The sequence below is a fragment of the Anolis carolinensis genome, chromosome 3 (assembly GCF_035594765.1).
Source record: "Anolis carolinensis isolate JA03-04 chromosome 3, rAnoCar3.1.pri, whole genome shotgun sequence".
NCBI classification, from domain to species: Eukaryota; Metazoa; Chordata; class Lepidosauria; order Squamata; family Dactyloidae; genus Anolis; species Anolis carolinensis.
In genome coordinates, this window is record NC_085843.1 from 195,690,631 (window position 1) to 195,705,051 (window position 14,421).

The 14,421-nt window shown below is 41.1% G+C and overlaps 1 non-coding gene across 1 annotated transcript; it reads right to left on the reverse strand.

Annotated features, from left to right (window-relative positions):
- Positions 1–586: 586 nt before the first annotated feature.
- trnat-agu (transfer RNA threonine (anticodon AGU)) lies at positions 587–660 on the reverse strand. Its single transcript has one exon. It is a non-coding gene; the product is annotated as a tRNA-Thr (tRNA).
- Between the last annotated feature and the right edge of the window lie 13,761 nt (positions 661–14,421).

The following is a 14,421-nucleotide window of genomic DNA, read 5'->3' on the forward strand; positions in this document are numbered from 1 at the left end:
GTTCTTCTTGCCTTGTTTGCTGGTATAGAGCTATGATTCTTGTTTTGGGTACGAAAGGTCCCAGGTTCAAACTCTGACAAGCTGGCCTTCCTGCCTTTTATTTAATTGGGCACTGGAAGTGGGATGTGTAGTTTTACTATTCCTTATCTAAAGAAGCCTAGAAAACTCTTTTGTCAGTTGAGCTGTGATGACGAAGAATACTTCCTATAATCCCCAGACTGGCAGGAGCAAAGATACATATACCTGGTTATAGTTATGAGTGTTCAGTATTTTGCATTGTGGTCCCGGCAAACTTAGTACCCTTCCATACAGCCATATAACCCAGAATATCAAGGCACATAATCCACAATATCTGCTTTGAACTGGGTTATCTGAGTCCACACTGCTATATAATCCAGTTCAATGTGGATTTTATACAGCTGTGTGGAAGGAGCCTCAGTTCAAATATTGAAGGATACAAGCACGCGCACACAAAAGAAACATAAATTTCTTTTTCTGTTTCAACGTATGACAAACTGCTCTCTGCATGGCCTGTTCAGTAACTTCTATACTGAAAGGGCCAAAAATAAAAATAGATTAGTTGTCAAGGCACCACTGGGAGTTGAACCCAGGATCTCCTGTTTACTAGACAGGCGCTTTAGCCAACTTAGCCATGGTGCCTCACAGTGTATACCTGGCCTGATTACTGCCAAAAGACAGGAGCAATGTGATTCATTAGTCTTTCATACTGATTGCAGTCAGGAAGGCTCAACAGCAAAAACTTTGTCGCATGAACCTGCTATTACATGATAGTCATATTATTGTTGATACTGCACGGAGCACCTTTAATATCACGTCTCTTTTAAATAACACAATTGTGCTGATTAACCAGTCTGTGGACCTGCAACCATACTTTTGTAACCCTGCCTTCCTACCCAACAACTATTCCTTTCTTTTATTAATATTTTTAATTTAAGTGCAATTGCACAGCTAGAATTTCAGCATAAAAGCAAACAAAGTCAGAGATACACATAAAATAAAAGGAAACAAACCAGTTTGGGAATAGCAAGCAGGAGGGGGAATAGTGGAGAGAGGAAGAGAATCTCACCCCCTGATGTCATATTACTGTTAGAAGCAGAAGACATCAGTTTCACTAAGGACCCTTCCATACACCCATATAGCCCAGAATGTTGAGGCAGAAAATCCCACAATATCTGCTTTGAATTGGATTATCCGAGGGCCCTTCCACACAGTCATATAACCCAGAATATCAAGGCAGAAAATCCCATAATATCTGCTTTGAACTGGGTTATCTGAGTCCACACTACCATACATTCCAGTTCAAAGCAGATAATGTGGGATTTTATTCAGCTGTGTGGAAGGGGCTTGTGGGCCCTTCCACACAGCCATATAACCCAGAATATCAAGGCAAAAAATCGACTGGGTTATCTGCTTTGAACTGGGTTATCTGTGGGCCCTTCCACACAACCATATAACCCAGAATATCGAGGCAGAACATCCCACTGGGTTATCTGCTTTGAAATGGGTTATCTGAGGGCCTTTCTTCACAGCCATATAACCCAGAATATCAAGGCAAATGATCCCACAATATCTGATTTGAACTGGGTTATCTGAGTCCATTCTGCAATATATTCCAGTTCTGTAGCCTGTGCGCATTCAGAAGAAGATCTACAAGCCACTCTAAACACCTTTGCAGAAGCATACGAGAAGCTCAGCCTCTCACTGAACATCGAGAAAAGCAAAGTTCTCTTCCAGCAGTCACCAGCCAATATCTTTGAAATGCCAGAAAATACAGCTTAATGGTGTAACATTAGAAAATGCTGACCATTTCCGCTACCTTGGCAGCCATCCCTCCACAAGTCAACATTGACACGCCATCTGAGCTCTGCAAGTGCAGCATTTCTCCGAATGAAGCAGAGAGTGTTTGAGGATCAGGACATCTGTAGGGACACCAAGGTAAAGCTATTGTCCTCCTAAGCCTGCTATAAACTTATGAAACGTGGACTGTCTACAGATGTCACACTCAACTCCTGGAACAATTCCATCAGTGTTGCCTCCGAAGAATCTTGCAATTGTCTTGGGAAGACAGGTGGACAAATGTCAGTGTGCTGGAAGAAGCAAAGACCACCAACACTGAAGTGATGCTCCTATGCCATCAACTCCACTGGACTAGCCACGTTTTCCAAATGCTCAATCACCATCTCTCAAAGCAGTTACTATACTCACAACTCAAGAATGGAAAACCGAATGTTGGTGGACAGGAAAAGAGATTTAAAGATGGTCTTAATGCTAACCTTAAAAACTGTGGCATAGACACCGAGAACTGGGAAGCCCTGGCCGTTGAGCACTCTAGCTGTAGGTCAGCTGTGACCTGCAGTGCTGTGGAAATTTAAGAGGCACAAATGGAGGGCAAAAAAGAGCAACGTACCAAGAGGAAGGCACATCAAGCCAACCCCGATCAGGATCTCCTTCCATATGGAAACTGATGTCCTCACTGTGGAAAAACATGCAGGTCAAGAATGTTTGGGCTCTACAGTCACCTACGTATCCATTTTCAGGACACTACACCTGGAAGACAATAATATTCGAACAAGTGATCACCTAAGAAGATATTCCAGTTCAAAGCAGAAAATGTGTGATTTTATTCAGCTGTATGGAAGGGGCACTAGTCAGCTTGCCTTCTCATAGGCTCTATTCAGGTTTTAATGAGCTGACCATCTTGCCCATCTCATCAGAATTGACTAAATCCACCCTCCTGAATTCAGAGAAGATCAACATGTTATATTGTCTGTGATCACAAGGCAAATTGTGTTCTTTCTCCTTTGTTCCTCAGTATGACAGGGACATTTACTTTTATAGATGTCTTTTCCCATCACAGGAACACCTAAAAAAGCTGTTAGTGAAACACACCTGAAGCCACACTGCTAGGGCCAAAAGGATTAGCAGCCTAGGCACCACTGAAATGAACTATCAATATGGTGGAAATAGAGGGATCCTTAGGTGGGAGTGACCATACCCTCTTGGGATTTGCAATATAGAGAATAGGGGAAGCTAAACATAGTTAGACACTCACTCTAGACTTTCAAAAGCTGGTTTTAGTAAGCTTAAGAAAATACAGGGTGAAATCCCATGGTCTGAAATTCTCAAGGAGAAGGGAGTTCATGATACGTAAGAGTTCTATAAGGTGAGAAACTGAAGGCACCATCTCATTTTCAAGAATGAAAAACAGCTGGAGATGTCTGAGGGAATCAAGGTAGATGTACAAAGAACTTTCAAATGAGCTGAGAGTTGAAAGCGAAATGTGTAAGAAAGGGAAAAGAGGGAACTTCCAAAGAGGAATACAAATGAATAACCTCCAAAGAGGAACCAAATGAAAATCAGAAAATCAAACACTCAAAGTAGGTGAAGAGTCAGGACTAAATCACATAAACCTTCTATTCCACTACAGTCTCATCACTGATAGCAGAGACATGCTGCATTGAACACCCGCAATATCGTACCTCTCATCATTTGCCCAATTTATCAATTTGTGGTCCTGCAAAACCTCACAACCCAATTTACAGCACTACTGCTGTTTTAATTTCTTACTTTCGGTTCAAAATGATCCCTTTACATGTGAAAAGGATCTAGGAGTCTTAGTAAATTACAAACTAAACTTGAGTCAACAGTGTGGTGGAGTAGTGAAAAATGCCAATCCAGTTCTGGGCTATATGCACAGGAGTATAGTATTATAATTGAAGGAAGTAATAGTACCAGTATATTTCGCTCTAGTTAGACCTCACCTGGAATATTGTGTCCCATTCTGGGCTCCACATGCCAAGAAGGATATTGGCAAGCTGGAACATGTTTAGAAAAGTGTGACTAAGATGATCAAAGGTCTACAAAACAAGCCTTATGAGGAATGACTTAAGCAGCTGCATATGAATTTTATGAATTACTCTCCTGTTTTAATATTGTATGTTTTTTGTATGCTTTTTGCTGATTTTAACGATTATTTTATTGCTATTGATGTTTTACTGGTATAATTGTTTTATAGTCGTGCTATTGATATTAATTGTCTTATTGGGCTAGACCCCATGTAAGCCGCCCTGAGTCCCTTCGGGGAGATGGGGCGGGGTATAAAAATAAAGTTGTTATTATTATTATTATTATTATTATTATTATTATTATTATTATTATTATTAGTCTAGCATGGCAAAGACAGAGAACAGGCATGATAGATATCAATAGTGGAGGAAAGACTCACTGAAGAGTTTTCATGTAAAAGGTGAAACAAGCTTGTTACCTGCTTCTCCAGAGACTGACCCTTGTGGGATCATGTTATTTACCTATTAAGCAGTAGACCCTCTGGATTGTTTTTAGGATTCATTCAGCACTTTAAGTATTACACCTGCTGTATAATTATCCCTCCCTGATAACTTGATATTGCTTTGCACCTTGGCCTGGATCTTTTGACCCAAATCGGGATTTTAATATTATTGTGTATATTGACTTTTATGACTGTTTTTAATCATGTTGAAGTTTTACTGCTCGGTTTAATGTTTTATCTGATTTGTGCTGTCGTGTCTGGGCATGGCCCCATGTAAGCCGCCCCGAGTCCCTCCGGGGAGATGGGGCGGGATATAAGAATAAAATTATTATTATTATTATTATAGAACATTCACCAATGGATTCAAATGACAAGAAAGGAGATTCCAGCTAAACATTGGGAAGAACGATGGAATAGACCAGTGGTTCCCAAACTTATTTGGCCTACTACCCCCTTTCCAGAAAAAAATATTACTCAGTGATCCTGGAAAGGGAGGTGTGGCTTAGAGGGGTGGGCGGGGCTGAGCCTCTCCCCTGGTCCAAGATGCAGGGCTGGGAGGGGGAGGGGAGGTGGGAGGGGCCACAAATTGGTGACCAGGACTAACATGGGCGGAGTTATGAGCTCTGAAGCAGGGCTGAGCTTCTATCCCTGTCCTGCGGCACCTGCCAGGACACAGGGCGGGGCTAGAGGAGGGGTGGGGCCTCTTCCCAAGTGCCTGATGGAGCTGAACCTCTATAATCCGCCCCCATGTTCTAACAAGCACCTCAGGGGAGGTATACAGAGGCTTAGCCCTGTTTCGGGCTCTTGGAAGGAGGCCCTGCCCCCTTCCCTAGCTCCGCCCTCTGTGTCCCAACAAGCACCTCAGGAGAGGTATAGATATACTCAGCCCTGTCTTGGACTCTTAGGAAGAAGCCACGCCCACTCCTCTAGCTCCACCCCCTGTGTCCTAACAGGCGCCTCAGGTGCTCAGCCCTGTCTCCAGCACTTGGGAAGAGGCCCCACCCCTCCCCTGGCCCCGCCCCTGTGTCCTAATAGGTGGCATCACCGCCCCCCTGAATCACTACAGCGCCCACCAGGGGGCAGTAGCGCTCACTTTGGGAATCACTGGAATAGACTGTCTGAGCAGGTTGTATTTGCCATCACTGGAAGTATTTAAACAGAAGTTTGATGGGCATCCTTCAGAAGAGTTTTTGTGTATCCCTGCTTGGCAAGGGGTTGGACTAGATGGCCCTTGTGGTCCCTTGCAACTCTTAAGGCTGGATCTATTGTAGAATGAATGCAGTTTATCACTTTAATGCTATGGAATCCTGGGATCTGTAACTTTAATAAGAGACTAAACCGCTGAGCTGCTGAACTTGCTGACCAAAAGGTCAGCGGTTCAAATCCGGGGAGCAGGGTGAGCTCCCGCTGTTAGTTCCAGCTTCTGCCAACCTAGCAGTTCGAAAACATGCAAATGTGAGTATATCAATAGGTACCACTTCGGCAGGAAGGAAACGGCGTTCCATGCAGTCATGCCAGCCACATGACCTTGGAGGTGTCTACGGACAACGTCGGCTCTTTGTCTTAGAAATGGAGATGAGCACCAATCCCCAGAGTCAGACACAACTAGACTTAAGGGGAAAACTCAGGAGAAAATGTTAAACTTTACCTTTACCTTTAAGAGACCACAGGCTCTGATTACATCCCAAAAGGTTTATATTTGATTCACATTACTGCAAAAGACATGTCTTGTCTTGGGAGAAAGGGTGACTGAGAGACTGGCAGCATGAGACCAGCCGTGATCGTATAGTGGTTAGTACTTTGCGTTGTGGCCGCAGCAACCTCAGTTCAAATCTGAGTCATGACATGTACTCAAAACTTTCATTTTCCACCTTGGGGAGTTGAAGAAACCCCCAATGAGCTCTTTTGAACCCTCCAAAAATACGTTTCAGCCAAAGTGATTAGCTCCTAAGGCACCATTATGTGTCAAACTTAACGTTTGTTTTTATATTTTGACAATTGCTTTGCCCAGCTTAGCAACAGTAAGAATCTCAACCACTCATTGGCAGAAGATACAACCAACTTATATTTTAGCAACCGGACTCCCCTTTTGCCAGAGAGACTTAGCAGCAAGGCATTTTCAGTAAGCATGACCTGAATGTTTCAGTCAGAAATAGCTCCCTGTCTGGCTTGCTAGTCTAGTGACATGATTCTTGCTAAGGGAGCAATTGGCTCTGTTTTGCTTGTTTGCTTCTGTTTGTTTTGGGACTACAGCTCCTTAAATTATCCAGCCATTGTGTTCAAAAGGATGTTGGAGATTTTAATTGCCCAAAATAATTTTCCGTGCCATTATTCAAATTCTGGACCAGTTCAGGATGCTGCCTGTAGCTTTAAAAGGCTCTTTTTGTTAGGACGGGAATTAATTCAGACCTTCCTTCCCTTATTAAACTATGCAATAGACATATTTGATCGTGTTTCTCAGAGGAATATCCTGCCAAGAAAAGCTCTCTCCATAGCAACACATCAGTTACCTGTCTTGATTTTGGTTCAGCTGTTCAAAGCCAATGTCTCTTCTTTTTTCTCTCTGATCCACACATGCTCTGACCAAATCCCCATGATTTGGTCCATCCTAATAGGAAGGACCTGACATTCTCCTAGATGAATGGCTTTTCCTGCAAAGCAGCATTGTGTTAGATATGATTGGAAAGTGATTCATATTCTGCACTCTGACAGCAGCAACCTTGGTTTGAATCTGACTCATGGCAGAAACTTTGGCATTTTAAAGATTTTTTTAGTCTCTCTCAAGAAGTGCTAAGTGGTCTTCTGTGGATCTCACTAAGTCACAGAAAAAGCATGTGGCAGATCTTAAAAATTATTTATTTGATAACTGCTTATCTGGCCTGTTGGTTTTGTAGGTTCAAATTCTAGAGAGGTGTTATCTAGGTTATGAAGGCTGACTGTACTGTTCAATTTTCATTTTTGCCAGGATGGTGAATAACTTATTTTACTGTCAAAGCCACTCAGGCAATCTTTTCACTTGCTGTGACTTGTTGTGCACAACAACTTTTATTTCCAGCTACTTATAGCAGGGGTCCTCAAACTTTTAAAGCAGAGGGCCGGTCCACAATCCTTCATTCCTATGCACACTGCACATGTCTTATTTGTAGTGCAAAACAACAACAATGAAAGTACAATACAATATTTAAAAATGAAAACAATTGTAACCAGCATAAACCTATCAAGATTTCAATGGGAAGTGTGGGCCTGCTTTTGGCCAATGAGATAGTCAAGATAATTAGGATTGTTGTTGTTGTTGTTGTGCGCCTTCAAGTCATTTCAGACTTTGGGCGAGCCTAAGTCTAAAATTATTTGTTTATTAATTTACTAAATTTATTTATTACATTTATATCCCGCCCTTCTCACCCCGAAGGGGACTCAGAGAAGCTGTATGCACATACAATATATTATATTATTAGCATAGCACAATATTAGCATTATATATTACTATATTGAACTATACTGTAATATTATATGTAATATATATCATATAATTAATATTATTATATGGTATTATTAGTATTATATTGTATAACATTATATTATTATCAATATTATATGTATGTACAGTAGAGTCTCACTTATCCAAGCTAAACGGGCCGGCAGAAGCTTGGATAAGCGAATAACTTTGATAATAAGGAGTGATTAAGGAAAAGCCTATTAAACATCAAATTAGGTTATGATTTTACAAATTAAGCACCAAAACATCATGTTTTACAACAAATTTGACAGAAAAAGTAGTTCAATACGCAGTAATGTTATGTTGTGATTACTGTATTTATGAATTTAGCACCAAAATATCACGATATATTGAAAACATTGACTACAAAAATGGCTTGGATTATCCAGAGGCTTGGATAAGCGAGGCTTGGATAAGTGAGACTCTACTGTACACTATATTATATTATTTAAAATGATATAAAAATATTATATTTTAAAACTGAGGGCGGGGGCCAGGTAAATGACCTTGGAGGGCCGCATCCGGCCCCCAGGCCTTAGTTTGGGGACCCCTGATTGGTGCACTCATCTTACCAAAGCTTTGGCTATAATTGTATCATGACTAGTACTCTCCATAATGACTTAAATATGAATGACTTGTTCATCAAATGTGTTTCACCCCAGGTTTAGGTACCACCATCAATCCATATGTTGCCCCCAGACTTCAGCAACCTCAGTTTGAAACAAGGTCAAGGTACCTGCTCAGTACTTTTGTGGAATTATTATTATCATTATATTTACGTTTATTTATACCCTGCTTTTTCTCTCCACAAGGAAACTTAAAGCAGCTGTTTTGAGAAACACAAAAATCAACCCCACTGTACCACAGCCAAAGTGCCAAGGCCAGATAAATTAGTTGCCAATAGCAAAATGATGTATTATTAGAGTTCATTTTCTCTGCTTGAAATTCATGGTAGTTAACAACAAACCCTTCCACACAGTGATATAACCCAGAATATCACAGCAGAAAATCCCACAATATCTGCTTTGAACTGGGTTATCTGAGTACACACTACCATATATAATATATATAATATATTGTATATACATATAATATTGATAATAATATTATAATGGAATACAATATTAAACCCCTGAGGGTTTTTAATAATCTATCCTGTATTTATCACGGTCTTACAATTTATGTGTTTTAAATGTAATTTTTTATCCTGTATTGTTGTTTTAATTGATATATTATATTACTGTTTTATCTTTTTTTATATTGTGATTTGTATTATGTTGTTTATATTTTGTCCTTATGTTGTTTGGGCCATTGCCCCATGTAAGCCGCCCCGAGTCACCACGCGGAGATGGTGGCGGGGTATAAATAAAGTTTATTATTATTATTATTATTATTATTATTATTATTATTATTATTTTATTATAAACACAGCAAACAAGATAGATATGCTGGATTTCGTATCACAAAATCACAAGTCGAACACTTCCCAAGTGTCTAGGACTGTGTGATGTATTTTCAGATGATGTGTGCAGATCCCAATAGGGTGGCCTTTTGCAGTTGGCAGATCATAATTTTGTCAATGTCTATTGTTTCCAAATGTCGGCTGAGATCTTTTGGCACAGCACCCAGTGTACTCATCACCACTGGGACCACCTGCACTGGTTTCTGCCAGACTCTTTGAAGTTCAATCTTGAGATCCTGATAGCGGCTGAGTTTTTCCTGTTGTTTTTCGTCAATGCGACTGTCACCTGGGATGGCAACATCAATGATCCAAACCTTTTTCCTTTCCACAACTGTGATATCTGGTGTGTTGTGTTCCAGACATATTATTATTATTATTATTATTATTATACTAATAATACAATATAATAATATTAATTATATATTATATATTAAATGTAATATTACTAATAACATTACCATATAATGATACAGTACAATATAGTAATTTAATGCTTATATTGTGCTATGCTAATAATATATTGTATGTTCATTTGATTTGTAAGCCGCTCTGAGTCCCCTTCGGGGTGAGAAGAGCGGGATATAAATGTAGTAAATAATAAATAAATAAATAAATATACCCCAGTTCAAAGCAGAAAATGTGGAAGGGGCCTACCACACCCCCTGCCTAAAGTCCTTGCAAGTGTTTTTAACATATCCATAATAATCAAATCCCTTGTTGCAGAAGTCATCTTCAGTATTGTACATAGTGCGGAGTCTATTTTGGAGGGAATGAAATTTATCACCCATATTTCATTGAATGTTGTATCCATATATTTGTACAGTTTGATCTAGTTTGCTTTTGCAGTTTTCACCGTATCACACTGTGGAACTAAGGGATGCAACTATCAGGGGACTAAAGATGGTAAATCAATGAGGAACAGAAATTAAAAAATAGTGTAAGAAAGTGCTAGATGTTGCATGAAACTGCCAATAAATCTTCTATGATCAACTATCTTCTGAAAATGTCATTTTCAGAAGATTATTTATAATGAGGCATTTTGCCTAATTATTAAAAGCCCTCTGTTTCAATCTGTTATAGGGCAATGTCCAAGTCCATGTATATATAACTGAACTTAAGCCTCATTCCACAGCATGAACACTTTAAAACATTATCTTTGAAACATTTCTATCATGATTAGCATATGGGCAACATTTTTCCTCTATAACTTTAGGCTATTGAACATGTAATTACTGGTTAATTAATACAATTTAAGTTGCAGGCAACTCCGCCGAAGCAAGGAATTGTTAGAGTCAGTTTAGACGCAGCATTAGATCAATGATGCACACAGCTTTTCCTGGAAAACAACACCAGACCTTAGGCATAATCTTGGCCTGAGGGAACAACTGTATTTTTCACCTATCTGTCTACATAGCACATTGGACATTGAGCCTGTCTTCTGTGTTGTTGTTTATTGTCCTTCTTCTTTCAGTCTATACATTTGTGGGAAAGAAAAGAAAATCAATTTTCATAGAGACATCCTGAAACTCTTGTACTCTCTCCCTTCCCAAGAAAGTAGATCCTCTAAAGCAGTGTTTCTCAACCTTCCTAATGCCGTGACCCTTTAATAGAGTTCCTCATGTTGTGCTGACGACCAAACATAAAATTGTTTTAGTTGCTATTTCATAACTGTAATCTTGCTACTGTTATGAATTGTAATTTTTTTTTTCGTGTCACGAGCAACCAGAGTTGCTTCTGGAGTGAGAGAATTGGCCGTCTGCAAGGACGTTGCCCAGGGGACGCCCGGATATTTTGATGTTTTACCATCCTTGTGGGAGGCTTCTCTCATGTCCCCGCATGGAGCTGGAGCTGATAGAGGGAGCTCATCCGCACTCTCCCCGGGTGGGATTCGAACCTGGCAGCTTTCAGGTCAGCAACCCAACCTTCAAGTTACGAGGCTTTTATCCCCTTGGCCACCGGGGGCTCCTTATGAATTGTAATGTAAATATCTGATAAAAGGTAAAGGTTTTCCCCTGACATTAAGTCCAGTCACGTCTGACTCTGGGGGTTGGTGCTCATCTCCTTTTCTAAGCCAAAGAGCCAGCGTTGTCCATAGACACCTCCAAGGTCATGTGACCGGCATTGACTGCATGGAGCGCCGTTACCTTCCCGCCGGAGCGGTACCTATTGATCTACTCACATTGGCATGTTTTCGAACTGCTAGGTTGGCAGGAGCTGGCGCTAACAGTGGCCACTCACGCCGCTCCCGGGGCTTGAACCTGGGACCTTTCAGTCTCCAGCTCAGTGCTTTAATGCACTTCGCCACCGGGGCTCCTGATATGCAGGATGTATTTTCATTGTTACTTCTCTTTCTCCCTGTGATTCGGCCATGAAGGGGCCACTACACCCCAAACTAAGACCTGCACTCCCCTGGGTCCCCTTCTCTCACCTTCTCCCTTCTCACCTCCTCCTCCACCACCACCACCTCTTCCTCCTCCTTCCTCTTCCCTCTAAAGCAAACCTTACCTCTGTCACTCCTGTCTCTTCTTCCTAAAATGGTGGAGCGGGCGGAGTGGGAGCTGAGTGACCTCAACACCTCCCTCCGAAGAAGAAGAAGAAGAAGAAGAAGAAGAAGAAGAAGAAGAAGAAGAAGAAGAGGCCTCTGGGAAGCGAAGGGGGTGGGAAAAAGTTGGCAGTGTCTTGGTTCCTAAGACCATTGGAAATATGTGTTTTCCGATAGTCTTAGGTGACCCCTGTGAAAATATCGTTTGACCCCCAAAGTGGTCGTGAACCACAGGTTGAGAACTGCTGTGCTAAAGGCTCTCTGCCTCGGAGTGGAGTGGAGGCTCCTTTTTTGGAGGCTTTTAAACAGAGGCTAGATGACCATCTGTCAGAGGTACTTTGAATGTGCTTTTCCTGCATAGCAGAGGGTTGGACTACATGACCCATGCAGTCTCTTCCAACTCTATGATTCTATGATTCTATAACAGAAGCAAACTATAGGCTTATAGAGTTGGAAGAGACTATAAGGGATGAGGGAGAGGGCCTTCTCCATGGTGGCCCCCCGGCTCCCCAGGGAAATTAGGCAAGCTGCCACCTTGGAAGTGTTCAGGAAGAGCCTGAAAACCTGGCTCTTCACACAGGCTAAGTACCGCCCATTGTACATTAAACCCTTATACTAGCGGTTACTTCTGACCGGTTGTATCTGTTGGTTAACTCTTCGTCATAGCCACAGGGCTCACACCGGTTTAAGGTTCTCCCCATGATCTTATAGCACCTTAACTTCCTTCATGTTTACAAGTTTCACTCAATGCACTTTGCCCAGTTCATCTTATGATTTCATTGCAGTGTTTTAACATGTGTTTTACAATGATCGTGATTTTATTTTATGCCTTTTAATTTTATTTGTGTGTTTTTCTGTATTTTATACCATTGTATGCTTGTTTTATATCTGTAAGCCACCCCGAGTCCCTCTGGGGAGGTGGAGGCGGGGTATAAAAATAAAATTATTATTATTATTATTATTGACACAACGACGTTGTATGACACAGCAAACAAGATAGTTTATGCTGGATTTTGTTTCACAAAATCACAAGTCGAACACTTCCCAAGTGTCTAGGACTGTGTGATGTATTTTCGGATGATGCGTGCAGATCCCAGTAGGGTGGCCTTTTGCAGTTGGCAGATCGTAATTTTGTCAATGTCTATTGTTTCCAAATGCTGGCTGAGATCTTTTGGCACGGCACCCAGTGTGCCCATCACCACCGGGACCACTTGCACTGGTTTCTGCCAGAGTCTTTGAAGTTCAATCTTGAGGTCTTGGTAGCGGCTGAGTTTTTCCTGTTGTTTTTCATCAATGCGACTGTCACCTGGGATGGCAACATCAATGATCCAAACCTTGTTCTTTTCCACAACTGTGATGTCTGGTGTGTTGTGTTCCAGAACTTTGTCAGTCTGGATTCGGAAGTCCCACAGTATCTTTGCGTGTTCATTTTCCATGACCTTTGCAGGTTTGTGATCCCACCAGTTCTTTGCTGCTGGCAGGTGGTACTTGAGGCATAAGTTCCAATGAATCATTTGGGCCACATAGTTGTGCCTCTGTTTGTAGTCTGTCTGTGCAATTTTCTTACAGCAGCTGAGGATATGATCAATGGTTTCGTCGGTTTCTTTGCAGAGTCTGCACTTTGGGTCATCAGCTGATTTTTCAATCTTGGCCTTAATTGCATTTGTTCTGATGGCTTGCTCCTGGGCTGCAAGGATCAGGCCTTCTGTCTCCTTCTTCAGGGTCCCATTCGTGAGCCAGAGCCAGGTCTTCTCCTTATCAGCTTTTCCTTCAATTTTGTCAAGGAACTTCCCATGCAATGTTTTGTTGTGCCAGCTGTCAGCTCTAGTTTGTAGTGTGGTTTTCTTGTACTGGTTTTTTGTCTGCTGTGCTTTGAGGAGTTTCTGATTTTTGACTTCAATCAAAGCAGGTTCTTCACTTTGCTTTACATATTCTGCCAGGGCATGTTGTTGTTGTTATTATTATTATTATTATTATTATTATTATTATTATTATTATTATTATTATTATGACCATGTAGTCCAACTCCCTAACATGCAGGAATGCACAATCAAAGCATTCCTGACAGATGAAAAATGTTATCTCGAATCAGACTAGGCTATCAGGTCACCTAAGAAATGCTAGCCACAAATTTAAATTTTGTACCACCAAACTTTAACCAAATGAGAAAATTGCTATGTGCAAGTCTTCCTAGCCAAAGAGAATTTCATTGTGTGAATAGAACAGAGTATCTCTAGGCATAACCTTTGACCTATATTATAACTTTTAAATCATATTGCTTACTGAACCCTCAATGCAGTCATGCTGGCCATATGACCTTGGAGGTGTCAATGGACAATGTCGGCTCTTTGGCTTAGAAATGAAGATGAGAACCAACCCCCAGGGTTGAACATGACTAGACTTAAACCTTTACCTTTATTTACCTTACTGGACCCAGGAATGAAAAACTGGTTTTGTTACCAGTACTGGGCCTCACACCTAATGGGAATCAGCAAAGTAGAATGCCTGTAGGGACTACTTCAGAGCTCTGTGTTTCGTTTTGATAAAATAAAGCTTACACTTCTACCTTCACTGCAGCGATAGCAGCTGTTCCATTATGCATGACTTTTAGT